This window comes from Ornithorhynchus anatinus, chromosome 3 (assembly GCF_004115215.2).
Source record: "Ornithorhynchus anatinus isolate Pmale09 chromosome 3, mOrnAna1.pri.v4, whole genome shotgun sequence".
NCBI lineage: Eukaryota > Metazoa > Chordata > Mammalia > Monotremata > Ornithorhynchidae > Ornithorhynchus > Ornithorhynchus anatinus.
The window spans coordinates 30,433,703-30,460,447 of record NC_041730.1 but is presented as its reverse complement, the minus strand read 5'-3'; the positions used below and the strand labels follow the sequence as shown (position 1 = coordinate 30,460,447).

Sequence of the window (26,745 nt, the reverse complement as noted above, 5' to 3'; positions counted from 1 at the left end):
TGGAAAAGCACAATATAACAGTTTGGCAGACATGTTCCCTGCCCACAAAGGAGGGGAAATTGGATCATCAAGAGCTGGCTTTGGCACCAAATTCCAGCTTTCTCCCAGATTTTCACTGGCCTGACCTGGTTTGAGTCTTGGAAAGACCACGTCCCACGTTCCCTGGTCCTCCGTTTCTGCTCTGATTTCTAGAATTGCCCAAAGGTGAATCAGTTCGAGGGGCTGTTTTAACCTTTCTGAAGCCACAGGTAGCTTTGTGGATAATCTGCTGGGACACCAGGACTACCGTTTTCACTTGGGGGTCAGAGGAATGGAAGGGCTTGTTCTCCTTACTGATGCCCTTACAGTGCCTGAATCTGGTTTATACGCTATTGTAGAGCGAGGCTGTCATCGGCAATTGGAGGTTCAGCTGCAGAAAGTGAAAGAGTGGGAGCAAAAATTACTTGGAGATACATGGAGAGTCTGCAAGCTCTACTCCATGTTAGCTGGGAGGTATAGAACAGGGGATCCACATTGCTTTAGGAACTTCTATCCTGAGCTAAGCTATAACTTTAGCAACAGGAAGGGCAAAATAATCAAATGTAGAGGGGGGCTGACCCTACTTGGTGCCCTAGGATGGACTAATTCTGTCTCTGTAAGTAGCATATGGCAGCTTCTGGTAATATCACTACAGTTTTGGGATTATGGAATAGGGGATAAGGCTCCTGAGGAAGTTTCTGGAATTTCTCCCCCCAAGGTATTTAAAATGTCATCAGTCTGGGATGATTTAGGTGTCGCTTTCCTGCCTTAAGGCAGAGGGGATAGGCTTATGACCTCTTGAGGTCCCTTTTGATGCTGAAATCTATAATTACCTTTTCCAAAAGAGGATGTGGGCAGATTTCTCACAACGCTCTCTCAACATTCCTCCTGACCTGTGACACACACTATTATTTCAATCCTGGATTTTCTTCTGGGAAAGAGACCCAACAGCCATCACAAGTGATTCAGTGGATCTGTGCGAGAGGACGAGTCACGCACGATGAATTTCAGCTTCAGGTGGGGCCTTGTACCCAGTACTGGGAAGCCAAGAGCTCTGTTTGCTGCAGGTCTAGAATGAGGTTTATCCACCTTTCCCCAAAGTCTGGTTTTGATTTTCTATACCCAGTTAGACTTTCTCTGCTACATATTGAGAAGTGTGGCCTAGTGGAAATAGCATGGGCATGGAGTCAGAGGACTTGGGTTCTAATCCTGGCTCTGCCAATTGCTGACTGTATTAGCCTTTGGGCAAATCACTTAACTTCTTCATGCCTCAGTTTCCCTCAACCATAAAATGGGGATTTAATTCCTGTTCTCCCTCCTACTCAAGACTGTGAGCCCTATGCAGGAGAGGGACTTCGATTAACCCGATAAAACTTGCATCTACCCCATTGCTTAAAAACAGTGCTTGCACACATACTTAACAAATTCAGCAATAATAACGATGATGATAATAACAATGATACGCAATATTAGAACACAAGTCCAGGGATCTGAGTTCTAAATCCAGACTCCTCCACCATACTAATAATAATGGTATTTATTAAGCGCTTACTATATGCCAGGCACTTTACTAAAGTGCTGGGTTGGACACAACATATACAGGTTGGGACACAATCCCTGCCCCACATGAGGCTCACAGTCTCAATCCTCATTTATAGATGAAGTAACTAAGGCCCAGAGAAGTGAAGTAATTTGGCCCAAAATCACACAGGCAGACAAGTGGCAGAGCTGGAACATGCCTGCTTGTGTGACCTTGGACAGGTCACTTTACTTCTTGGTGCCTCAGTTCCTCATCTACAAAAACAGGGACAAGGTACCTGTTCTCCTTTCCTTTAGACTGTGAGCCCCATGAAGGACAGGAACTCTATGTCATTTAATCATGTTGTACTTACCCCACTGCTTGACCACAGTGTTTGACACATAGTAAGTGCTTAACAAATGCCACTATTATAATTATTCCTTAGTGCCCATATCCTGACCTGCCCAGCAGTGGCACTGGGCCAGAAATACCTTGACACTAGCCATCACTGCTGCAGTGTGGTTGAAGCCTTAGGCTGTGAGCCCCATGTGGGGCAGACTGTGTGCATGCAACCTGATTTTCTTGTATCTATCCCAGTGCTTAGTAATATGCCTAATAAGTCCTTAACAGTGCTTAGCAAGTACCATTAAAAAAAAATCATGCCCAAGATGATTTAAATAGTGACAAGTGATTTACTAAAACTCAGAGCAGCCTTGAGAAGGCAGCACTCTGGATACTCTAATCAATCAATCCATGGCTTTTACTAAGAGCTTGGGAAAACACATTCAGAGGGGCTTGTGAATTTAGTAGTGGTTGGAGAGCTGAGCAACCCGTATTGCTTTCTCCCTTTTTCCTTGTTTTCCAGTCACTAAAGTCTCCCCCTTCCCTTCTCTTAGCTTTCTCCTATTTCCCCTGCAAATGGCCATGTCCTCTCCCCAGAGTTTAACTTGGCAGCTTTGCACAGATTCTACACAATGGACCTTTTTCTTGGTATCCTGGGGCAAAGTTCTGAGACATGTTCCTTGGTTGCTTGGTTGCAAGCTGGCCTGGGTTGGGGCAACCCAGATCTTTTTTGTTGTTGTTTTGTTCGTTTCACCTTGAAATCTCCGTGCTTCCCCCCTTCTGGGCTAGGTGTAGCCAGGTTAGTTCTGGTTTGTCAGAGTTTAGCAAATCTGTCAGACATAGATAGAAAGGATAGCCCTCACTGTACTCGGACTGTTGCACTGATACAGGAACAAGAAACTGGATATTTTGAAGGATTAAATGGAGACAACTGGCTTAAAGGCATTCAAAAGCTGGAGAAATTAGAAAAATGGATCTTTGTGCTGGGGATTACTTTAAGCAAATCATCTTTTAATTTTTTTCACTGCAGGCATTTTTTTTCTAGCGAGCTCCCGGATCTGTGGCTTGTGGTGGCATCCCTGTCATACTTAGCACCCTTATTGACACCAATGCAAACGCAAAGTGACCACAATGAAACCAAATAGTATTTCCATGGAGAGTGCAGGCCCAGAGCCAAGAATGGCAGCTGGCATTCCACCCTGTGAGCAACCTATTTCAGAACCACACAGGGGCTCTCAGAGCTGTGGAACCCCCACCAAAAACAAACACTCCAGTGGAATTTTCAAGGATCCTAATACCTCAGTAACTCACCCCCTCTGGGTCACCAAAACCAACCAGACTGGGTGGTAACACATAATGTGCAGGCAGAGGTGGTGCATGCACCCTAAGGATAGACAGTGACTTAGTGAAACATGAGGGGAAAAAGGAGGAGGAAAATCCTGAGGGTCAGGTGGAGGTGGGCAAGAGGATAGCCTTGGAAATGAAGGAATTTTTAATAATTTCCCGAGAGTCAAAGGACGGCTAAGGGTTGCGGACCTCGGGAAGGTCTCTGAGTCTTTGATCTGATTCATTACCGTATAAACCCGAAGGACCTTGGCCTTCATGTGGCCTCCAACGTCTGTAATTATCTCAGCAAAAGGTCTCTGTGTAGGCTGCTGGCTTGGGGATGCAGGTAGATGCTCTTTCCTTGGTTTTCCTTGAATGTGAGTCATCATTTAGGTCCTGTGCTTGGGAAGTACTTGCTATCTCCTTCCGGTTCACTTCAGTTAGGGCAGCTCATTGAAGCTGGCAGTGATCGTTGGTGGTTCACTTCAATTTCAGGACCTCTGAAACAGTATCAGATCTGAAGTCCAGGTAAGTAAAGGCAGGCCAGGCAACTGTAATACTAATTACTCTGGATCTCCATGGCTGTCAGGCTGAGAACGTCATAGTGTTTGCAGTGATTATCCATTTTCTTCTAACATGGATGACTATGAAAAGTGCTAGTTGTTTATATTAATATTTATCCAGAGTGCTTAGGCCCCTTAACAAAAAAATTACCTGAATAATGCAGCTGCCCTTTGCTTTCTCCCTTTATTTCCAAGGATGAGCATTGCTAAATAATAATAATAATAATAATAACAACCTTGGTATTTAAGCATGGACTATATGCCAAGCACTGTACTAAGCACAGGGGTAAATACAAGATAATCAGGTCCCACTTGGGGCTCACAGTCTAAGTATGAGGGAGAATAGGTGCTGAATCCCCATTTTGTAGAAGAGGGAACTGAGACTCTGAGAAGTAAAAAGACTTGCCCAAGGTCACACAGCAGGTAAATGGTGGAGCCAGGATTAAAACCCAGGTCCTCTGACTCCCAGGTCCGTGCTCTTTCCACTAGGCCAGGCTGTTTCCTAGAACTCCTTTATAAAATCACTAGAGCCACTTTATAAAAATGTAAGAGTATTCTGACTAGGCCATTTAAAAATATTTCAAATGCTAAACTACTCATTCATATTGAGTGTTTTGAATGAAAAAACCCACAGGTCATTGAATAAAAATGAGTATTCTTAGAGTAAACAAAAATGGTCTAAATTTTACCTTCCATCATTTATTTTGATTCCTAACCTTGGATCATCATCATCATCAGTGGTATTTACTTAGTGCTTACTCTTTGCAAAGCAATGTACTAAGCACTTGGCAGGGTGCAATACAAGAGAGTTGGTAGACGTGTTCCTGCCCACAATAAGCTTAGAGTATAAAGGGGGAGACAGACATTAATATAAATAAATAATTTATGATATATCCTTTAAAAATATGTACATAAGTGCTGATGGACTAAGGGTGGGGTGAATATCAAATGCCCAAAGGTCACAGATCCAAGCGTGTAAATGACACTGAAGGAACAGGGAGCCTGGGAGAAGAGGGCTTAACTGGGGAAGGCCTCTTGGAGGAGATGTGACATTAATAAAACTTTGAATAGGGGGAGAATGGTGGTCTGGCATATTTGGAAAGGGAGGGAGTTCCAGGTGAGAGGGCAGACACGGGAAAGGGGTTGGTGGTGAAAAAGACAAGACTGGAGCATAGTAAGCAAACTGGTGATAGAGGAGCGAAGCTTGCAGGCTGGGCTGCAGGAGATCAGTGAGGTAATGTAGGAGAGGGTGAGCTGCTTGAGGGTTTTAAAGCCAATGATAAGGAGTTTCTGTTTGATGTGAAGGTGGATGGGAAACCATTGGAGGTTCTTGAGTCGGGAGACATGGACTGAACTTTTTTTAGAAAAATGGTCTATGCAGCAGAGTGAAGAATTAACTGGCGTGGGAGAGATAGGAGGTAGGGAGGTCAGTGCAGAGGCAGATGCAGTAGTTAAGTTGGTATAGGATAAGTGCTTGGATCAGCATAGTTGTAGTTTTGTTGGGAGAAAAGGGTAGATTTTACTGATGTTGTGAAGGTAGAACTGACAGGATTTGGTGACAGAGTGAGCCCATTGTTGGGAAGGGATTGTCTCTGTTGCCGAATTGTACCTTCCAAAAGCTTAGTACAGTGCTCTGCACATAGTAAGTGCTTAATAAATATGATTGAATGAATATGAAAATTGAATGAGATGAGTCGAGGTCAATGCCAAGGTTATGGATTTGTGAGATAGGGAGGATAGTGGTATTGTCTACCGTGATGGGAAAGACAAGGGGAGGATAGGGTTTGGGTGAGAAGACAAAGAATTATGTTTTGGCCATATTAAGTTTGAAGTCTCAACAGGACATCCAGGTAGAGATGTCCTGAAGGCAGGAAGAAATGTGAGATTGCAGAGAAGGAGAGAGGTCAGGGTTAGTGATATTCTCATAGTGATGGTAGTTGGAGCAGTGGGAGCAAATGAGTTCTCCAAGGGAGTGGATGTAGATGGAGAATAGAAGGGGATCCAGAACTGAGCTTTGAGAGGCCCCTACTGTTAGAGGATGGGAGGCAAAGGAGGAAAGTGTAAAGGAGGTTGAAAAAGAGCTGTCAGAGAGATAGGAGAACCAAGAGAGGACAGTGTCAGTGAAGTGAAGCTTGGATAAAGCTTCAAGTAGAAAGGGATGGTCGACAGTGTCAAAGGCAGCTGAGAGGTCTAGGAGGATTAGGATGGAGTAAAGGCCTTCAGATTTGCTGAGAAGAAGGTCATTGGTTACCTTAGAGAGGGTTGTTTCTGTGAAATGAAGGAGGTGGAAGGCAGACTTTAGAGGATCGAGGAGAAAATAGGAGGAGTAGAAGTGGAGACAGTGGTTGTAGACAACGCTTTCAAGGAGTTTGGAGAGGAATGGTAGGAGGGAGTGGGGCGATAACTGAAAGGGAGCCTTGGGATCAAAGGAGGGTTTTTTTTCAGGAAAGGTGATACATAAGGAGGTTTGAAGGCAGTGGGGAAGAAGCTGTTGGAGGGTGAATCATTAAAGATGGAAGCCAAGGAGGGAAGAAGGAAGGAGTCAAGTGTTTTAATAAGGTATGAAGGGATAGAGTCAGAAGTGCATGTTGAGGGGGTAGATTTTGAGAGAAGGTGAGAGATCTCCTCTTGAGATACTGCAGGGAATTTTGGGAGAGTCAAAGAGGGCGGCAGAGGATGGAGGGACAGGAAAGGTGCAGGGGAGATTTTAGGGAGATCACACCTGATGGTTTCAATTTTGGAAATGAAGTATGTGGCCTGGTCACTGGGGAAAGAGATGGCATTGGTGTGAGGACAGGAAGCTTGAGGGGGGAGTTAAAGACAGATTTAAAAACTGGGGCAGGTGCTGCCAGTGGCAAATGTTTCTCTTTTACCTACACTGCAGCTAAAGAGAAGGTGCAATGGAATTGGGTTGTGTGTTATGTGTAGTTCTCTCCATCTACATCCATATGCATGCAGGGGACCTCACTTTTATTAAAATATTGACTAGGAACCCCAACCAAAAGCACATTTATGGAATCTTTGAGTAAGGGGGCATCCTACTGAAGAGTGATTTATACTGCCAATAGAAAATCAAAAGTAAAAAAAATTGTATCATTCAGGCAGCTGAGGGTTACTTCTTGTGCCTGCCATTGTTTCCCCCATCTCTGCCCTTCTTAATGGTATAATTAAAGGAGTTGGCCTAACAGTGAATTTTGTCACAGCATTTAGGGATTGGCTAAATTGGCTAATGATTTCAGTCCTTGAAGACTGGGATTTTGGCTCCTGGTGGCATCCATTAGTACTGTGATTCTTGATTCAGTGTCCTCCTGATTGATAGCTGGTCCTCTAGAGACTCTGCCACCTTGGTCATCCTGCTGCCAACCAGACTGTGAGGTTCCTCTGGGTGGCAGCAGGAGTGGGGACATTCAGGATGGTTGAAGAAGCCTAAAAATTTTTGTGATCCCCAGTGGAGGATTGACAAGGCTGTGGTCCCCTGAGCAGGTACCAGGGAGGAATTGCGGTCTGGTCCTTGGCCTGCCAGCCCTCCCCAAAAGGCATTTGTTTCACCCCAGGATTTGATTTTTCAGGTCACAAGATCACAAGAGGAATTTTCCACTAGGAAATTCCTCCAAAAAAATACAAATGCCCTTCGAAAAACTGCCCGTGTCTCTCTCTGGATAGCTACTTTCCTTCTTTCACTCCCTTTTTCTCAGTTTCTCTATTTCACTGACATGGGTCAACTTCTAAAATCATTGTAGAATGGGCCTGGGAAAAAGCAAGTGGAGAGAAATTTCGGGTTGAACAAATGAATCCTTTAGATATGAGTAATGTGGTGTGTTACATAGTAACTCAACTGAGGGCATGATAAAATGCCAGGTCCGGCCAACCCTGTGAGAGCAGGAACTGCCTTTGTGCTGATGTGGTGCTGTAGCTTTCCAGGATTAAGTTACCTGGTTGCTAAAAGATGAATAGGCCAACTACCCCCTGCTGGAGCCTGATCCGACAGCTTGGGTTTTACCAATAATTGGCCCCTACCACACCACTATTTTCAGCAGGGGATTAGGCTTCCAAGTTAGAGTGACCTGCCAAGTTGGAAGGAAAATGGGCTGGCAAAAATCAAACATTAGTAAATGGCAAACCTCCCTCCCTCCCTCCTGTTGTTTGAAGACCAAATGCAGAGAGTCTGTCTCTAGAATGAAAGCAAGCTCAATTTAAAGTGTACCAGCTTGCCCCCAGGACCATTAGCATCACCTGCATTGAAAGGTCCCCAGTTTGGGACACACGTTGGAAAGGCTCGTGACCCTAGCTGTCATGGCATTTTGCTTAGTTTGGTGGAGATGGCTAAAAATCAGACTGGACTAGGTCTTCTAACATGAGGACCACACATTTAAACTCAGTTGTCACCCTTCCTGGGGAGACAGGGTTCCAGCATCTCCAAGTTACCTTTAACAGAGAAGCAGCCTGGCTTAGTGGATACAGCACAAGGCTGGGAGTCAGAAGGATCTGGGTTCTAATCCTGCCTCTGCCACTTGTCTGCTGTATGTAACCTTGGGCAAGTCGCTTTACTTCTCATGCCTCAGTTACCTCACCAAATGGGGATTAGGACTGTGAGCCCCATGTGGGACAGGGACTGTTTCCAACCTGATATGCTTTACTCTACCCCAGTGCTTAGTATAGTGCCTGGCACAGAGTTCTTAAATACCACAATTATTATCATTATTATTAGTAGTAGTAGTAGTAGAGAAAGACCAGGAATGTGCTTCAGGGTGAATGTCAATATTTCAGAGAGTTAATTTTCCAGAGACGGGCTTTTGTTTGGGGCTAGCTGCCAGGCTCTTTATACTGTATTCAGAGTAAGGAAATTTATCATTTGAATTTCACTGTCTATCCATTCACAAACATTTGAGGTTCTCTAGAACCTTAACCTCCTCCAGACTGTAAGCTCATTATGGAGAGGGAACGTGCCACTGATTCTATTGTATTGTACTCTCCTAAGTGCTTAGTCCAGTGCTCTGCACATAATAAGTGCTCAATAAATACCATTGGATTGATTTTCAGAATTTCAGGACCATCAATCCCAAAGTTGCATGTTACTTAAAAGTATCTTTCCAAGATGTCACGGGATGAGCTGGATCAGGAAGAGAAGTCTTATCCAAGAACAATCCACTTGGAAGAAGGAGTTGATCCATTCAGAAGACTTTCTTAACTTCAAACTCACTTACCTTTCCCAATTGAGTGGCAGTAATCTTACCCACACCTTATTGTGCATGGAGAATGGCCCCAAATACTTGAATTGACCTGACCTCTCCTTCATCATTTCTGGGGCTTCTTGCATGACATTCTGAAAATTATGCAGGTACATCTGCTTTGAATAGGCCAGATGGGTAATTTATGCAAAATTGTACTTTGGATACCAAAGAGGATGGGCTTGTAAATTATATGGCCATAACTCCAGTAGGTCCCTGGAAACTCTCCTTTCGTTGTTCTGTCCCTCTTCTCCCCCTCCTTGTTTCCCTGGAGCTGGCTTCTAGGTGATTAACTTTTGGGCCTCTCCCATCTGCCAAGCCCATTATTCTTCTCCTTTCCATGTGCTGACTCCACCTGTGCAACTCTTTCTATTTGTCTTCAGGTTTCTATGGAGCTGCTCACCTTAGAACCTAACACTGAGTGCCAACGGTGTGCTGGATGCTGTGCATATCACATGATCAAGCAGATGTACTAGTGGACTTTAAACCCTGCTTTACAAGTTCTTGTCACCTAGATATGCTTGTGCCTTGCCTGGACACTGAAAAATTTCATACTTTACCTCCAGCTGGGAAAAGAGCTGGGAAGAAAAGGGAGGGAACGAAGCTATGGGCAGGGAGCAGGGAGGAAGAATCAATTAATCAATCAAGGGTATTTATTGAGAACTTACTGTGTACAGAGCACTGAACTAAGCACTTGGGAGAATACAACACAAGGCGCACACGGTCTGGAAAGGGAGAGGACATTTACATAAATAAATTGTGTATATTTACATAAGTACAGTGGGGCTAAGGGTCGGGTGAATATCAAGTGCTCAAAGGGTAGAGATCCAAGTGCATAGGTGATGTAAAAGGGAGAAGGAGTTAGGGAAAAAATAATTTAATTTGGAAGTCCTCTTGGAGGAGATGTGACCGTAACAAGACTTTGCAAGTGGAGAGAGTGGTTGTCTGGTTTATATGGAAAAGGGAGGGAATTCCAGGCTAGAGGGAGGATGTAGGAAAGAGGTGGGCAATGAGATAGAAGGGATCAAAAGACCATGAGCAAGTAAAGTGTGCGGGTTGGTCTGTAGTAGGAAATCAGTGAGGTAAGGTAGGAGGGGGTGAGCTGATTGATTGCTTTAAAGCCGATGGTAAGGAGTTTCTGTTTGATGCAGAATTGGATGGGCAACTGAGGTTCCTGAGGAGTTGGGAGATGTGGAGTGAACATTGTTTTAAAAAATGATCCATGCAGCAGAGTGAAATAAAGACAGAAGGTAGGGAGGTCAGCAAGAAGGCAGATGCAGGAGTCAGGTGAAGAAGAGAAATTCCTTGGGGTGGGAGTCATCTAATACTTCAAACCCTTTATTCATCTGTAATTGAAGTGACTGGAGCTTACAGTCTTAAGAGGAGGGAGAACAGGTATTGAATCCCCATTTTACAGTAGAGGATACTAAGGCACCGAGAAGTTTAGTGACTTGCCCAAGGTCATACAGCAAGCACGTGGTGGAACTTTCTACTGTGCAATGCTGTTTGGAACTTTCTACTATGCAGTGCTGTTTCTCTAAACCCAGCACTCTGGGTTTGACCATCTGGTCCACCTGAAAACTAGGTCAAGGGGAGAGGTATTAATTGAAGGATTGAGTGCAAATATCCCCCTGTAAATAATAATAATGTTGGTATTGGTTAAGCGTTTACTGTGTGCCAAGCACTGTTCTAAGTGCTGGGGTAGATACAAGGTAATCAGGTTGTCCCATGTGGGGCTCACAGTCTTAATCCCCATTTTACATATGAGGTAAATGAGGCCCAGAGAAGTTGAGTGACTAGCCCAAAGTCACACAACTGACAAGTGGCGGAGCCGGGATTAGAACCCACGGCCTCTGGCTCCCAAGCCCGTGCTCTTTCCACTAAGCCACGCTGTTTCTCTTAGGTTTTCTACTCTCAGTGGGTAATGTTGATCTTTCAATTTCCTAATTTACTTCTCCTCATTGGGGAGGTCAGTCAGTCATATTTATTGAGCACTTACTGTGTGCAGAGCACTATACTAAACGCTTGGAAGAGTACAATATAACAATGTAACAGACAAGTTCCCTGCCCACAATGAGCTTTCCGTCTAGAAGAGTTTGCATGGCCTTGTGGAAAGAGCATGGGACTGGGTGTCAGTCACTCAGTCACTGGTATCTATTAAACACTCAGGTGCAGAGTACTGTACTAAGACCTGTGCTCCGTCACTTGCTTGCTATGCAATCTTGGGCAAGTAATTTAACTTCTCGATGCCTCGGTTTTCTCATCTGTAAAATGGGGCTAAAATTTCCGTATGTCTTCCTCCTTAGACTCTTAGTCTCAAATAGGAGGGAGGATTGGGCTGATTTGATTAGCTTGTATCTAGTACAATGCTTGGTATATAATAAAAAACTTAATAAATACCAATCAATCATATTATTGAGAGATTACTGTGTGCAGAACACTGTATTACGTGCTTGGAAGATTACAGTATAACAGAGTTGATAGGCACGTTCCCTGCCCACAAGGAGCTTACAGTCTAGAGGGGGAGGGACATTATTATGAATAAATTACTAAAATGTACATAACTGTTGTGGGGCTGAGGGAGGAGTGACTATTGGGTGCAAATCTAGGAGCAAGGGTGATACAGAAGGGAGTGGGAGAAGAAGAAATGAGGACTTAGACAGGGGAGGTCTCAAGGAGGAGAAGTGCTTTTAATAAAGTTTTGAAGGTGATTGTCTATAGGATATGAAGAAAGCATTCCAAGCCAGAGGCAGGACTTGGATGAGAAGTCAGTGGCTAGAGAGATGAGATTGAGTTTCATCATTATTATTCCCTCCATTATAATCCATGTTTCACATATTTTGGGGATCAAGTTGGTCATTGCTGAATTCAATTTTTGTTATTTCCTGACCATATTTTTAAACTTTTTCTAGACTTAACTTCTCTGCATTTTCCATTTCTTTCTTCTGTCCCTATTCTGTCCATGTAGTACTTTTTCTAGGTAATTTAGAAACACCTTTCTTAATCTGTATTCAACTGTAAAGATTTAAATGAATATAACCTAAATAAAATTCAAATTAATTCCGACAAATGTTGATATTTCTCTTGCTCCTCAAGAATTCATTATCAGCCTCAGTATTTTTTTTTAAGAAAGTTGGGTTCCTTTCTTACCAGAAGAGATATTTGATATCTATAAACTTTACTAGACCTCTATTTTGTAATTTCATGATCTTGCCTCTATAAAATTGGTTATGGAGCACAGGAACAGAGTCTTCCTAAGGGCTTTCTTTCGTGTTTGTGTGTGTGTGTGTGCCTGTGTGTGTACACAGTGATGACAGTCATAGTGTCTTGTTTGAACTCGAAGACGATAACAAAAGATAGTGAAATTTCCTTGTGGGGTGCATGTCTGAAAAAACTGAAGCAAGACCCACACTCTCAGCCTCAATATTCATGCAAAAAGGATCCCTTCCTATGCTGTTATTTTTCATGTTTGCAGCTTCTGAATTTCCTTTAGCTATTCCCTCCATCTCATGATGGTCAAGAAGAGAGAAGAGTTGCTCTCTTCTCCATTGCAGCACATCAGGCTGGTCTACCTATGGCAGTTGACTTCAGTTTTCAACTGAGATAAAGCATTTCTGATGCTTTGTTTCACTACTGTCTTAAAATATTTCCTTGGTCCCACTCACTTTAGTTTCACCTCTCCTTACAACAGCTGTTACGATATCCTGCTATCACAGCCTTTCTCCAAGGAGTCCCTCTCAGTGCAACTTTGTGTTAAAGTAAGCAGTGCTTCAGCTACTGCACAGAGTGTGAGCTCTATAAATACTCACTGAAAAATGATGACCTCAAAATATATATATATTTTTTTGCCTCCCACCTCATTTCCTCTTCCTTTTTTGGAAATCTCCTTTTATTTAAATTATCTTGATTTTAATCACCTTTCTCCCATTTACTTATCCACATTCCTCTCCTACTACATCCCTGGTCATATGCTTCATTCCTCTCAAGCCAACATACTTACTGTGTCTTGTAATAATAATTGTTGTATTAGAGAAGCAGCGTGGCCTTAGAGAAGAAACATTGTCTAGTGGATAGAGCACAGGCCTGGGAGTCAGACAGACCTGAGTTCTCGTCCCAGCCACTTGTCTGCTGTGTGACTTTGGGTAAGTCACTTAACTTCTCTATGCTTCAGTTACCGCATCTTTAAAATGGTGATTAAGACCTTGAGCCCCTGGTGGGACAAGGACTGTGTCCAAATTGATTGGCTTGTATCTACTCCAGTGCTTAGTACAGTGCTCTGCACACAGTAAGCACTCATTAAATACAAGTGAATGAATAGTGAGAGAATTCTTATTCTTCTTATCCTTATTCTTATCTCTTTTGCTGCAAAGCATTTGGTTGTAGTCTCACTTCCCCCAGGTACTCCCTCCCTATTTAATATCTGTCTTCCCTGCTACTTAGACTGGAGCTCATGTGGAAGAGGGACTGTGTCCAAGCTGATTAGCCTGTAGTTGCTCCTACACTATTTCACATATAGTTAGCACTTAACAAATACCATAAAATAGTACTATTCATTGACCGATTTAGTTAAGACAAGTGTATCTGCCTGGTGCTTTGTCAGGTTCTTCATTAGGTTTGGTGGGAGTGGCGGGTGGGTAGGTAGGGGTTGTGATTGGATCAGAAGATGGGCCTGCGTCATTCTGACTTTAGCTCCTCACTGCAAAAAAACCCAATGAAATTGAAGGTTTTTCTCTCCCACATAGCCCTTGCTGTGGGTCAGCATTCAGTTGCTGAGCTAATCCCCAATTTAACTCCTTTGCTGAAACTCAGCACCACATGAAATCCAAGCCACAGTTCCTCTAGGGTGAAGAGAAACAAATTAAGGGAGATGGACTAGGCCAGAGTCCAGTGATGAATCTGACCGAGAGTCTAGATGCTGCGTAAAGTTACATATGGTAGGGAGATCAGGCCAGTAACTGAATACCAACATGTGTAAGCAGAAAGGACGAATCAAGGGATTGAGTTAGAAAAGGGGGTGTTCCTGAGGATAATTAAACCTGGGAGTGCTGGACAGTTGAAAAAAAATGTGTTGGGTGTGTTCTCAAGTACAGCCAAATTCACATAAATATTTGAGGAGGCAGTGAAGTGTTCTCACTCCTTATTTTAGCAAACTCATCTCCCCAGTCAATGCGAAAAGCCACCAGCAGAGTTCATGTTAAGAACATAAGCACAGATGTATCGGGTTGAGGCATGACTGTGGGGTTCCACCCATCCGTCAAAGCCGAAACCAATATCAGGTCCTCTAACAGTGCGGGCTGAGAAGCCCAGCAGACGAGACAGGGAAACCCAGGTGCTCTGACCACTGCAGTTATTAATAAAGATCCCGCGGCATTCTTTTGCAAGATGATGCTCATTAACCCAGGTGTCCTGGCCTGACTCTAGTCCAGGTAATTAATTATAATATTCCACCCTCTTTAAATTCCCCCAGTTATTTTAATGGGCTCTGGAATTCTTTTTCACATCTGATTTCTGAACAACTGTGGGGAATGTGACTGGGCTAATGATAAACAGGTGTCATATTTTGCTCTGGAGCTGCTGTATTTTTGGGCTGGAAGAAGCGAGATAGCTAGAAATGTTGGTTCCAAACACCTCTTTTTATTTTAAAGAAAGCCTTGGGATGAAAGGTGCTATGTAATATATGCCCTCATCAACTTTCTTGCAAAGCACGCACATCACTCCCATTAAACTTAGTTGTGACCGCAGTGTGCTCAAGTAAAAAGACTGTGTCTACCCTAAGGCTTGAGACTAGGCTTTGAAGAGTGTTTTCCCTTGGCAGAAAATATGGGATAAGATACCTAGAGTACTTGGGCTTGAGATGCAGTATGCCTTGGAGGCAAACCACCTGAAACTGGGTTTTCAGTGATTTGGAAGGAGAAGATCCAGAGGTTCTGGTTCTCTCTCCACCCTTTCTATCCTGGATGCATCAGTGGGCTGGCTCCTATCTCCCTCCTCCTTTTCAGTGCCTCAGATTGGTGACTTCATTTGGCCAAGTTTCCTGAAGAGCCAGGAGGGAGATTTGACGTCTGGGAGATTTGACATTCTGCCTTTATTTCCCTCTCTTCACCTACGTCTTGTTTTGGGCAAACTGCTTCACCTTTCCATGCTTCTGATGGCTTACATCTTAAATGGAGCTAGTCAAGTCTGTCCCTCTATCCACCTCCAAGTGGTTGCTGAATGAACAAATGGGAGCCAGGATATGTAAGTGTGGGAAAATGAAATTGATAGGAATCTCCTCTGATTCCTTTCATAGGCAGTTCTGAATTTAGTAGAAAATGTTTTGCTGAACCCAGCCAAATCAGTAGGAGCCTGTGAGCAAAGGCACCTGGCTCAGAGCTTGTCTACTTTAGGATGATTTCTAAATGCTTTGATTCATTATTACCCAATCTACCAGGTCGATAGTTGCCTGAGCTGTGCGCTTTGGCTCAGCGGCAGCTCTCTAACAAGATCAAGACTTGACACTAAGAACCAAAATGGTGACTTTCTGGATTTACTTATTTATTTATTTTGGTATTAAGCGCTTACTGTGTTCCAGGCACTGCATTAAACACTGGGCTAGGTGCAAGCTAATCAGTTTGGAAAAACAGTTAATCTATAAAATGGAACATGGACTGTGTCCAATCTGATTAGCTTGTATCTACCCCAGTGTTTAGTACAGTGCTTGGCATACAGTAAGTGCTTAGAAAATACCATTGAAAAAGAAGGTTGGACACAGTCCCTATCCCACATGGGGTTTTAAGTAGGAGAGAGAACAAGTATTGAATCCCTATTTTTTTTTTTACAATTAAGAAAACTGAAGCATTGAAAAGTTAAGTGACCTGACCAAGATCACACAGCAGGCAACTAGCAGAGCCAGAATTAGAACCTAGGTCCTCTGACTCACAAGCCCGTGCTCGTTCCACTAGGAAACACTTCTTCCATTATTATTATTATTATTATTTGTCAAGCCCTTACTATGTACCAAGCACTGTTCTAAGTGCAGGGGTAGATACAAGGAAATTAGGTTGGACACAGCCCGTATCCCTCATGGGGTTCACAGTCTTAATCCCCATTTTACAGATGAACAACCTGAGGCCCAGAAAAGTGAGGTCACTTACCCAAGGACACACAGCAGACAAGTGGCAGTGTAGGGATTAGCACCTACGTCCTCTGACTTCCTAGCCCATATTCTTGCCACTAATCTATCCTGATTGAAACTTGAACCCTCCCAGTCTGTAGCTTTCTTATAATCCCTGCCCCCTTTCTGCCTTTGTACTCCAAATGAAAAATTGGCCCTTTTCTTTGGCTCATGTTTCAGTTATTTGAATTCAGCACGGGGCAACCTCTATGTTCCTATTCCCCAAGCAACCTCTATAATAATAATAGTGATAGTAATAATAGTAATAATAACTATGGCATTGATAACTATGGCATTTGTTAAGCACTTATTGAGTGTCAAACACTGTTCTAAGCAATAATAATGTTGGTATTTGTTAAGCTCTTACTATGTGCAGAGCACTGTTCTAAGTGCTGGGGTAGACACAGGGGAATCAGGTTGTCCCACGTGGGGCTCACAGTCTTAATCCCCATTTTACAGATGAGGTAACTGAGGCACAGAGAAGTTAAGTGACTTGCCCACAGTCACACAGCTGACAAGTGGCAGAGCTGGGATTCAAACTCATGACCCCTGACTCCAAAGCCCATGCTCTTTCCACTGAGCCACGCTGCTTCTCTAAGCAGTAAGGTAAATACAAATCAATGAGACTGAACACAGGCCCTGTCCCACATAGGGCTCACAGTCTAGGTAGAAGGGAAAACAGGCATCAAATCCACATTTTACAGGTGAGAAAACTTAGGCACAGAGAAGTTAAATGATTTGCCCAAGATCACACAGCAAACAATTAGCAGTCAGTATTAGAACTCAGTTCCTCTGATCCCAGGCCTGTGCTCCTTCCTCTAGGCCTCTCTGTTTCCTAAAACTTAGTTTCATTTAGTGCTTTTATTGCCCAAGCATGTTACATTACTTATTTCTATTTAGCACTCACAACTACCCTATGAGGTAGGGTCAGGTATTATTATCCCCATTTTATAGTTATAGAAACTGAGTTGGAGGAGGTTAAATGACTTGCCAAATAAGGTTACCCAGTAGATGTGGCAGAGGCAGGACTGAAACCTGGGTCCTCCAACTTGCAGTTCTGTGCTTTCCCCACTCTGTCACACTCCCTCTGTACCTTGGCCTATTGAAGAGCCCGGACCTGAGTGTCGGAGGACCTGGGTTTTAATCCCTCCTCCACCACTTACCTGCTGTGTGACCTTGGGGAAGTCACTTAAGTTCTCTGTGCCTAGGTTTCCTCAACTCTCAAATGGGAACTAATTGCCTGACTTCCTGACCTAAGCAGCTTGGCTTAGTGGAAAGAGCATGGTTTTGGGAGTCAGAGGTCGTGGGTTCTATTCCCAGCTCTGCCACTTATCAGCTGTGTGACTTTGGGTGAGTCACTTAACTTCTCTGTGCCTCACTTACCTCATCTGTAAAATAAGGACCATAAGTACCACGTAGGACAACCTGATTACCTTGTATCTACCCCAGCACTTAGAACAGTGCTTGGCACATAGTAAGCGCTTAACAAATATCATCATCATTATTATTATTTAGATTGCAAGCTCCATGAAAGACAGGCATAGTGTCCCAGCTGATTATCTTGTACTTACTCCAGTGCTCGGTACAGTGTTTCACCAATGGTAAGGTCTTAAGGAAAACCCTTATTATCATTTTTACCTGGTGTGGCTACCACCTCCTGTGTAAGCAGGCATTTCTGGGTGGAGCCCCCGGCCCTGTGGTGGAGAGCAATGACAGCTGAGGCAGTGAGTGCTTCCTTCAGCTCCAGGGTAGTGCTGCTTCCTGGCCAGAGTGGGAGTAGTCTGATGGGGTAGCAGTAGACTTCGGGCTTTTCCCAACCTCCGTTAAGGTGGCCCCAGTTGAATTTTCTACTAGACAGTCTGCTTTCAAGCTGACCTACCCTCAGTTCGGTACTGCTATGGCGCCAGCTGCTTTTATGTTTGGTTTTTAAAATTTTAAGCCCCAAGCCTCCCTCTGTCACAGCTTCTGCTGCTTACTTCTGCACCCCTCATGTGGAGCTGAAGTTCCTACTGGCCTGGGAGGGAAGGGCAATGACAATGGGGGAAGTGGGAAAATCAGAGACCTCCAGGACAAATGTTTTAGGATTGGCCTCTCTCAGATTTACTTTATATGGAGCCTGGGACATGTTGTAGTTGTGCTGCTTGTCCAATGTAGCTCATGTGTGGTCACCTTTATCGCACTGAGTGGAATTTGTGAGGTTCATCAGTGGTCATTTTAGCTCAACACAGTGCTGAATCTATGGCTTTAGAGGCTGATAATAATAATAATAATAATTATAATACTTGTGCTATTTGTTAAGTACTTACTATGTGCCAAGCATTGTTCTAAGTGCTGGGGTAGATACAAAGTAATAAGGCTGGATGCAGTTCTTGTCCTACATGAGGCTCACTGCCTTAATCCCCATTTTACAGATGAGGTAACTGAGGCACAGAGAATTTAAATGACTTGACCAAGGTCACACAGCAGACATGTGAGGAGGCCGGACTAGAACTCACATTATCTAACTCCCTAGCTCATGCTCTTTCCAGTAGGCCATGCTGCTTTGTCCACTAGGCCATGCTCATATAGTGTGACCCACTAGTGTGACCCGCTAGTCACTTAGAGTGCTGGATATACTAATATGAGACTAACTCTGTCACTATGAGTGTCTTTTCATAGAAATGCCTTTGCGGGGACCAGGCTTCTCAGACCACAGCTCCCACTCATAAAGGACTCCTTTGCCAACCTTAGACCTCTTCAATCAATTTACTATTTAATATTGGGTTTCATTTATTGAGCTTTCACTTTATGTAGAGCTCTCTCTTAAGCCCTTTAGAGGAAACAGTGTCAGAAGTAGACATGATCCCTGCCTTCAAGGAGCTTATCTTCAGCCTCTTCTGGCCACCCAAAGTGACCACTGGGAGAAGAAAGGCTTGTTGTGTCCATCGTGGCAGGGAGCCAGAGCCAACCATTCCTATGGGAAAAAGCTGCTTTATTTTTACTAATAATCAGTGAAGACTCTCCTTGAGTGCAGTCCTCCTATACAGACTAAAAGAAATTTGTGATCAATGCCTAGTAAGTGGGGGCCCAGCTAACCGGTGGTGCCAAACTGAGCATGAAAGCAGCAGGCATGATCATTTCCAGGGGGTGGTCCATTCCCCCCAAAACTCCTTTTAGTCTAAAGGCCTCAGAATTCAATAGAAAGATTCAGCCAAATCTACACTGCCTGTGGTAATAGCAGGGGTGGGGGGAATGTGGATAATTGTGCATGTAGTTCCCAACTGCATTTAGGCATGATTTCCAATCAATCTCCCTGACCAATTTTTTCTCCTTCCAGAATAGCTAGCAAGTAATAAAATTGACTTACCTAAGCTTCATCCCTTTTCCCTTTACCCTTTCTCCTCCCCCATGCCTGCTTTGTGGTGTGGATGCTAATGAAAGGCCCCTGACTTGAGTGAGGAAGGGAGGAACAGAGAAAAAGAGCAAGCCAGGAGAGACACGGAGAGAGAAAGGAATACAGAAATAGAGATAGAGGTAGAGTTGGAGACAGAGATAGAAACTGAGATGGACAGAGATTGTTAGAGAGAGAGAGAGGCAGAAAATCACACAGCAAGAAGTCGACCACCATTCTGACAGATGGCATTGTATGTGCAAGGCAGTCCACAACAATAGCAGCAGCAAAAAAGCCATACTCCTGAAGCCACCACTTCTGCTGCCTCTGTAAATTACTCCAATTGATCAATAATATTTATTGAGTGTTTACTATATGCAGAGCACTGTACTAAGTAAGCACTTGGGAGAGTGCAATACAACAGAGTTGGAAGACACATTCTCTGCTTACAACAAGTCTACCGTCTAGAGAGACTCCTCAGAACTTTCTGCCAGGGCCACCTCACACATCGTTCTGCCACCAGTGGGAACCAGTGAGAATAGCAGGGGTGGCACAGTGGCTGCCATGCAGGCAGAAGTAGTAGCCTTTTCTCTGCACTTCTTCATGGCTGCCATTTCCCTGGCCTGCAGTCCCTGCTGCTGCCATTACCATAACCGAGTCACCTAGGTGGGTTAATCAAAAAGCAGGACTTTCATCTCTGTCCTGATGGCTGCATTTCGGTCAGTGGGACAAATGACCAGAATTCATCTTAGTCCTGCCTAATCACAGGATTTAGGGTCCCCTTCTAGCATCACCTAGTAGGAAGAACACGGTCTGGGAGTCAGGAGACTTGGGTTCTAATCCTAACTCCACCACTTTTTTAAAAATGGTATTTGTTAAGCACTTACTACTTGCCAGGCACTATGATAAGCATTGGAGTAGACAAAAGCTAATCAGGTTGGACACAGTCTATGTCCTACATGGGGCTCATGGTTTTAATCCCTATTTTACAGATGAGCTGAGAGAAGTTAAGTGACTTGCCCAAGGTCACACAGCAGACCAGTGGCAGAGCCGGGATTAGTACCCCAGGTTCTTCTGACTCCAAGGCCCATGCTTTATCCACTAGGCGATGCTGCTTTTCTGCTGTATGACCTTAAGCCAGTCATTAACTGCTCTGTGCCTCAGTTTCCTTATGTGTAAATTGGGGATTAAATTATTCTGTTTAGACAGTGAGCACCATTTAGGACAGGGACTATGTCTGGTCTAATTTTCCTGTTCCTACCCCCGTGCTTAGCACTGTGCTTAAAAAGAGTCAGGGCTTAACAAATACCACTCTTACTATTATATTAGTATTAGTATCTGTAAAGATTGATCTTTGGCTGAGAGGATTTGAATTTTGTGTCCCACTCCAATTTGGCCTTTGGAACCTGAATGCTGAGACTGGTGGCAATGCAGGCCAGTAGTTGGGACTTGGCGAAGGAGAAAAGGACTTGGACTTGATTGCCAGAAGATGTCCCCAAGATCGGGTCCTGTGTTATACACGCCTCTCACAACTCATCAATACTGCTAGCTTTCACAGTGGGGTTGCTTTAGACTAGACTCATAGAAGATACACACAGACACACAGGCAGACCGACCCATGACCACAGACAGGCTTTCCCTCAGTTGGCCTTTTTGTCATTTTCTCTTCCCTCCTCCCATCCTGATCACTGATTTTTCTGATCATTCTAATGGTTTTCCTCTCTGAAACATACTTTGGCTTTACAAGAACAACCAACGTGGAATCAATTCTTCATCCATTAACAGGTTGCCTCTGTGCTTGAGACTCTAGCCTAACCTGGTTAGACCTGTTTTGTTTGAACACTAATGTGTGAGTTGGCCAAATGCAAATGAGCTCGTGTTTGCAATCCTTTATTTTATTTTTTTAAAGGAGAAGCAGCCAATCAGATGAGGAGGAAGTGACTTAAGGAATTCCCCGGTTGGTGGCTTATTGCTTAACATCCTACAAAATGATTTAAAATTAATATCCTATGCATTTATCTTCACTCTTATGAGGGCTGTGAAGTGATAACCTAACACCACTGTTTACCCAACACCTGTATGAGCTAGCGTAGATATTACTCTGCTGTCCTCTATCCTACCCCACAGCTACTGGAGTTCCCAGCCAGAATCTTTAGCTAAATGAGGTAAGTTCTTACTTTCTTTTTATCTTATTTTTTAAACTATCGAGTCAAAAGCTAATACTAAACTCTGCGGATCACCTGCCTTGAATTTTCAGAATTTGCAGATGGCTTATGCTTTAGCAGAAATGAAACCAAAATGTTTAAAGCTTACCTTTATGTTCACCTGACTGGTGCTTGTTAGAATGTGATTATTTGGCATTCAGGTGGCTTCTTTGAAATGTTGTTAGTGAATCCCATTCATTTTATTTAAGCTAATTCCTATTAGTTATACTCAAAATTCAGATTCCTCTGGTTTTTCTACTAGGGACTCTGATACAGACTTTTCCACATTTGGTGAGTCCTTCTGAAGCCTTGGAAAAGAACCCCGGGAAATACCCATATTTGATTCCCTTCCACAAGGTGAAACTGCTTTGTCCAACAGCTATTATTCTCCCAGACTATAGTCATGGGGTTGCAGTTGTCTTCCTGATGTTGTTTTTGACTTGTGAGTTTGGGGTTAAATGAAACTGAGCAACCCTAATTGCCTTTGGATTGCCTTTTTGCCTTTTGGAAATGGGAGTCTTGTCAGCCTATATTCTGAACTGGCTCTCTCACTTTGCACTCATCCTTCTTGGAGAAGAGTGAAGGTTTGTTGTTAAAATGGGTCTGGCAGCCAAAGCAAGCAGGTGTATTTGGAAAAGATCTATGGCTTAAGAAAGACAAACTGGTGTGGGGGGGAAAAATCAATTTCAGGGGAAGAGTTTCAACATATTGTAGCAGAACAGACTAATCCTTTGTTTGCTCCACAATGGGATATTATGAGAGAAGCAGAAGTGACTCAGCAGCTCCTGTTGCCTTCACAGTTGCTGGTCCCTTTGACTCCGTGGTCAGGTTTGGGGTATCATGGTTAAAGTCAGGCCCATATAGAGAAGACCAGGGTACTGAAAGGTGCTCAGTTCTAGTGGACAGCGTAGTTACTCACGGATGTGGGAAAGGAGCTTTTACCATTATAAATTAAAGTTCTCCAAATGGAATCAATATTTCAGCTTCTGGGGTGGTTTTTATCAAGCAATTGTTTATAAAGGAGTAGGCAGTGTAAATAGAGCACCCTGACAGCTAAGGGGAGTAACCTCTGAGGACAACTTCAATGATGGTTACCTAGTTAGTTATTGTTCTCTGTGTGAGCAAAGACCCAGACAACTTGCAGTTAGAAGAAAGGATTATTTCTCATGGAGAAGAGAAGGCTGAGAAGGGTCTCAATAATAATTTTCAAGCATATGAAGGAATATTTAATAGATGATAAACTGAACAATTTACATTTTTGCCTTCAAGAAAGGTTATAGACACCTCTTCTCTTGGACTTCCAAGAATACTGTGGACAACAACTATCTTTCGGGAATAGTTTAGGTGCAGTGCTCCCCGGAGGCAGGGCGATGGACTGGATGACCTCTAGAGGATTCTGTGGTTCTCTGAAATCACACGGGCCAGAACAGACCACAGGGCAATAGGCTTCTGTTTTCCATGATCTAATCTCCAGTACCTGGTTCTAGTCCATTTTAAATTATGCTAATGCAAATGTGTGCAGGAGAAGTGGGGAATATTTGAAAAAAACTCAACATCCTCATCATATTGATACGTAAAATCAATTGTTGTGACCCTTCAAATCAAACGTTGTGACCCTTCATGCTTGCATTTATCAAGAGGTCCACTTGGTGTCATTTTGAGCCAGAATAGGCTTAGAATATACTAAACTGTAGCTCTTGGCGACCCGAGGTGGGTGCATTTGTTTGCAGACTTGAACTTGTGAATTTTCACTACATTCTCTTCCCTCCTTATGGCAGAGAAGAGAATTGAGGCACAGAGAGATAAAAGTTTTGTCCAAGTTCACACAGCATGTCCTCTGGGGGAATTGGGACCAAAATCCAGACCTCTAAACTCCTCCTCCAGTGATAATGATGACAATGATATAATAATAATATTTGTTAAAAAAAAAACTGTGGTATTTTTTAAGCACTTACTATGTGCCGAGCACTGTTCTAAGCGCTGGGGTAGACATAGAGAATCAGGTTGTCCCACGTGGGGCTCACAGTCTTAATCCCCATTTTACAGATGAGGTACCTGAGGCACAGAGAAGTTTAGTGACTTGCCCAAGGTCACACAGCAGGCAAGTGGCGGAGTCAGGACTAGAACCCATGACCTCTGACTCCCAAGCTCATGCTCTTTCCACTAAACCAAGCTGCTTCTCATGCTTACTATGTGCCAAGCACTGCACTGAAGGCTGGGGTAGATGAAGATAATCAGATACAGCACTCGCAGACTAAGGAGGAAAGAGAACAGGTGTTGAATCCTCATCTTGTACCGTGGCTCAGTGGAAAGAGCACGGGCTTTGGAGTCAGGGCTCATGAGTTCAAATCCCAGCTCTGCCACTTGTCGGCTGTGTGACTGTGGGCAAGTCACTTAACTTCTCTGTGCCTCAGTTCCCTCATCTGTAAAATGGGGATTAAGACTGTGAGCCCCACGTGGGACAACCTGATTCCCCTATGTCTACCCCAGCGCTTACAACAGTGCTCGGCACATAGTAAGCGCTTAACAAATACCAACATTATTATTATTATCTTGTAGATGAGGAAACTGAAGCACAGGGAAATTAAGTGACTTTCCCAAGGTCACACAGCAGGCAAGTGGACACGATAGGATTAGAATTGTGGTCTTTCCATGAGGACACTGATCTGTTTTTTAGGTTATATGACTTCTCTGAACTGACGGGTGGAATTGTACAGCTCTCTCCCTAATACAGAATCAATTATCCAATAGTAAGGGTGGAAGGAACATTTTTGCAATCACCTTGTCCTTCAAGGAAGACCACACCACCCTCAACGTTCCCAAACAGTTGGGTACAGGGTTGCTATTTTTAAAGACCACCAGGAAGAGGTATCTGGCAGTGGCCTTTCAGAACCTGTCCCAGGATTTGGCAGGCCTGCCAGGAAGTTCTTCCTTCCAGCTAACCTAATCCAAAACCTTCCTGTAGCAGTGTAAAGCCATCAATTCTCGTTACAATTGCAGTGTGGTTTGGATTACTTTACTTTAGTTTCTGTTTTGGGTGGGGCCTCGAGAGGGAGGCTGTGGGGCCGAAGGGATTAGACGGCCGACTGGACACACAACGGGAGAATTGTGTGGCAGTTTGAAAAAAAACAATAAAAAGAGCTAGAGTCGGGTACGGCCTACTCTTGGCAGCCGTTGGGGTTCCAGCCTTGTTTTCGATCCAGTGAAAGGAGGTGACGGCCATTTTTTCTGCAGTTCAACATGGTTCGTTGGGCAAACACTAACTGGGGACTCGTGGAGGTCTGGCAGCAGGTCCTTAGGATTGCAGTTCTGTGTCCATCTTCTGATTAGCTGGGGAATATAATTAATTGATGGCTGAATTTTGGGGGAGCTGGTGGCTTTTCCTTGGGCCTTATTCTGTCATCAGCCTATCAGGACTCTGGATATAAGACTGGGGCCACCCAGGGTGAAAAAACTGGAGAGTGAGGACGAAATCGGAGCTGGTCTCTATGAAATTGAGCTGTTGTCTGGATTTCAAGATGGGCCCAAAGTCCTCTGAGGTACTCATCTGAAGAAGGGATATTATTTCCATTTACTACTACAGGGGAACCCATTTTGTCTGGGTTTCCACTGATGAATGTCTCATCTATGTGCACCACACACTCTGAGGGTCTGGAAAGGTTGAGTATCAGCTGGATTGTAGGAGTAGTGGAACTTTCTGCTGAAACTTTTAGCTTCTCGTGTCCGTATCAATCAATCAATCGATGGTGTTTATTGAGTGCTTAATGTGTGCAGAGCACTGTACTAAGTGCTTGGGAGAGTACAATATAGCAGAGTTGGTAGACATTTTCCCTGCCCACCATGAGCTTACATTCTAGAGTGAATTCTAAATCTTGCTTTGCCATTAGGTGGGGAGGAGATCTGGATGTGAGTCTTAACCACAGTTAACACCCTCAGTGTGCTCATGTGTGAAAGGAAAGCTTTGTGGAAGCTTGGTGAAGACCAGAACTTAAAAATGGTTGCAAGATTAATTACTGTATATCAGAAAAAAATCCAAATTGGTTATAGGCCTAGCACTAAATTAAGTGTTATGCTATGTTAAGTAAGGTGTTCAAGAGACAAATGGTGGTGTAGGAAAAATGTAGTCGGAAAGGGTGCATACATGATTCTTGGCATTTATGATCTACAAATAAAATGGCTTTGGCTTAACAAGAGGGACTGACAGTAATATCCCTGCTTATGTTCCCAGAAAGCCCAATTCAGTGTCGTACTTATTACCCAGTATGATCCGCAGTATTATCTAGAAAACTTCAGAGAATTACCTAGTATGATTGAAAAAAGTATTAATTACTCATGCTAACCCAGAGGGATTTCAGTTCCACCACTTTCTAGAAATCACAGCATAGGGACTGGGATGATCTGAAGGCTTTACCAAACACTTTGAGTAACAAAACTCCGGAGTTTTATCTGGATTCACCACAGGCTGAGAACTGAGCGATAGGTGGATTCTGTCTCAGTGTGGTTATCTGGAGATTAAGCAGCATGGCCTGCTGGAAAGAGCACAGGCATAGAAGTTAAAGGACCTGGGTTCAAATCCTTGATCTGCCAATTGCTTATGTGACCTTAGGCAAGTCACTTAAACTCTCTGTTTATTTTAATGGTATTTCTTCATTGCTTACTATGTGCCAGGGACTGCACTGAGCACTGAGGTAGATACAAGATAATCAGGTTGAATACAGTCCATGTCCTGCATGGGGCTCACAGTTCTAATCCCCATTTTACAGATGAGGTAACTGAGGCACAGAGAAGTTAAGTAACTTGCCCAACATCATGCAGCAGACAAGTGGCAGAGGTGGGATTAGAACGCAGGTGAATAGAGCATGCTGCTTCTTTGTGCCTCAATTTCCTCAGCTCTAAAATAAGAATTCAATACCTATTCTCCCTCTTACTTAAACCAAGAGACCCATGAGCCTGGCCCGGTAAACTCAGCAGTGCTTGACACATAGTAAGTACTTAACAAATACAGTGATAATAATGTAATAA

General features: G+C 43.7%; 1 protein-coding gene across 3 annotated transcripts in view; it reads left to right on the top strand.

Moving 5' to 3' along the window:
- EHF (ETS homologous factor) overlaps positions 1-26,745 on the top strand; it is a 99,748-nt gene that overhangs the window by 30,984 nt on the left and 42,019 nt on the right. Inside the window, exon 1 of one of the 3 annotated variants that reach the window (XM_007658730.4) lies at positions 21,499-21,684. The exons of the other annotated variants lie outside the window; for them this stretch is intronic. The gene's annotated coding sequence lies outside the window, so the exon portion shown is untranslated. Of the gene's footprint in view, positions 1-21,498; positions 21,685-26,745 lie in introns of those variants that run through there. 3 annotated transcript variants of the gene reach the window in all.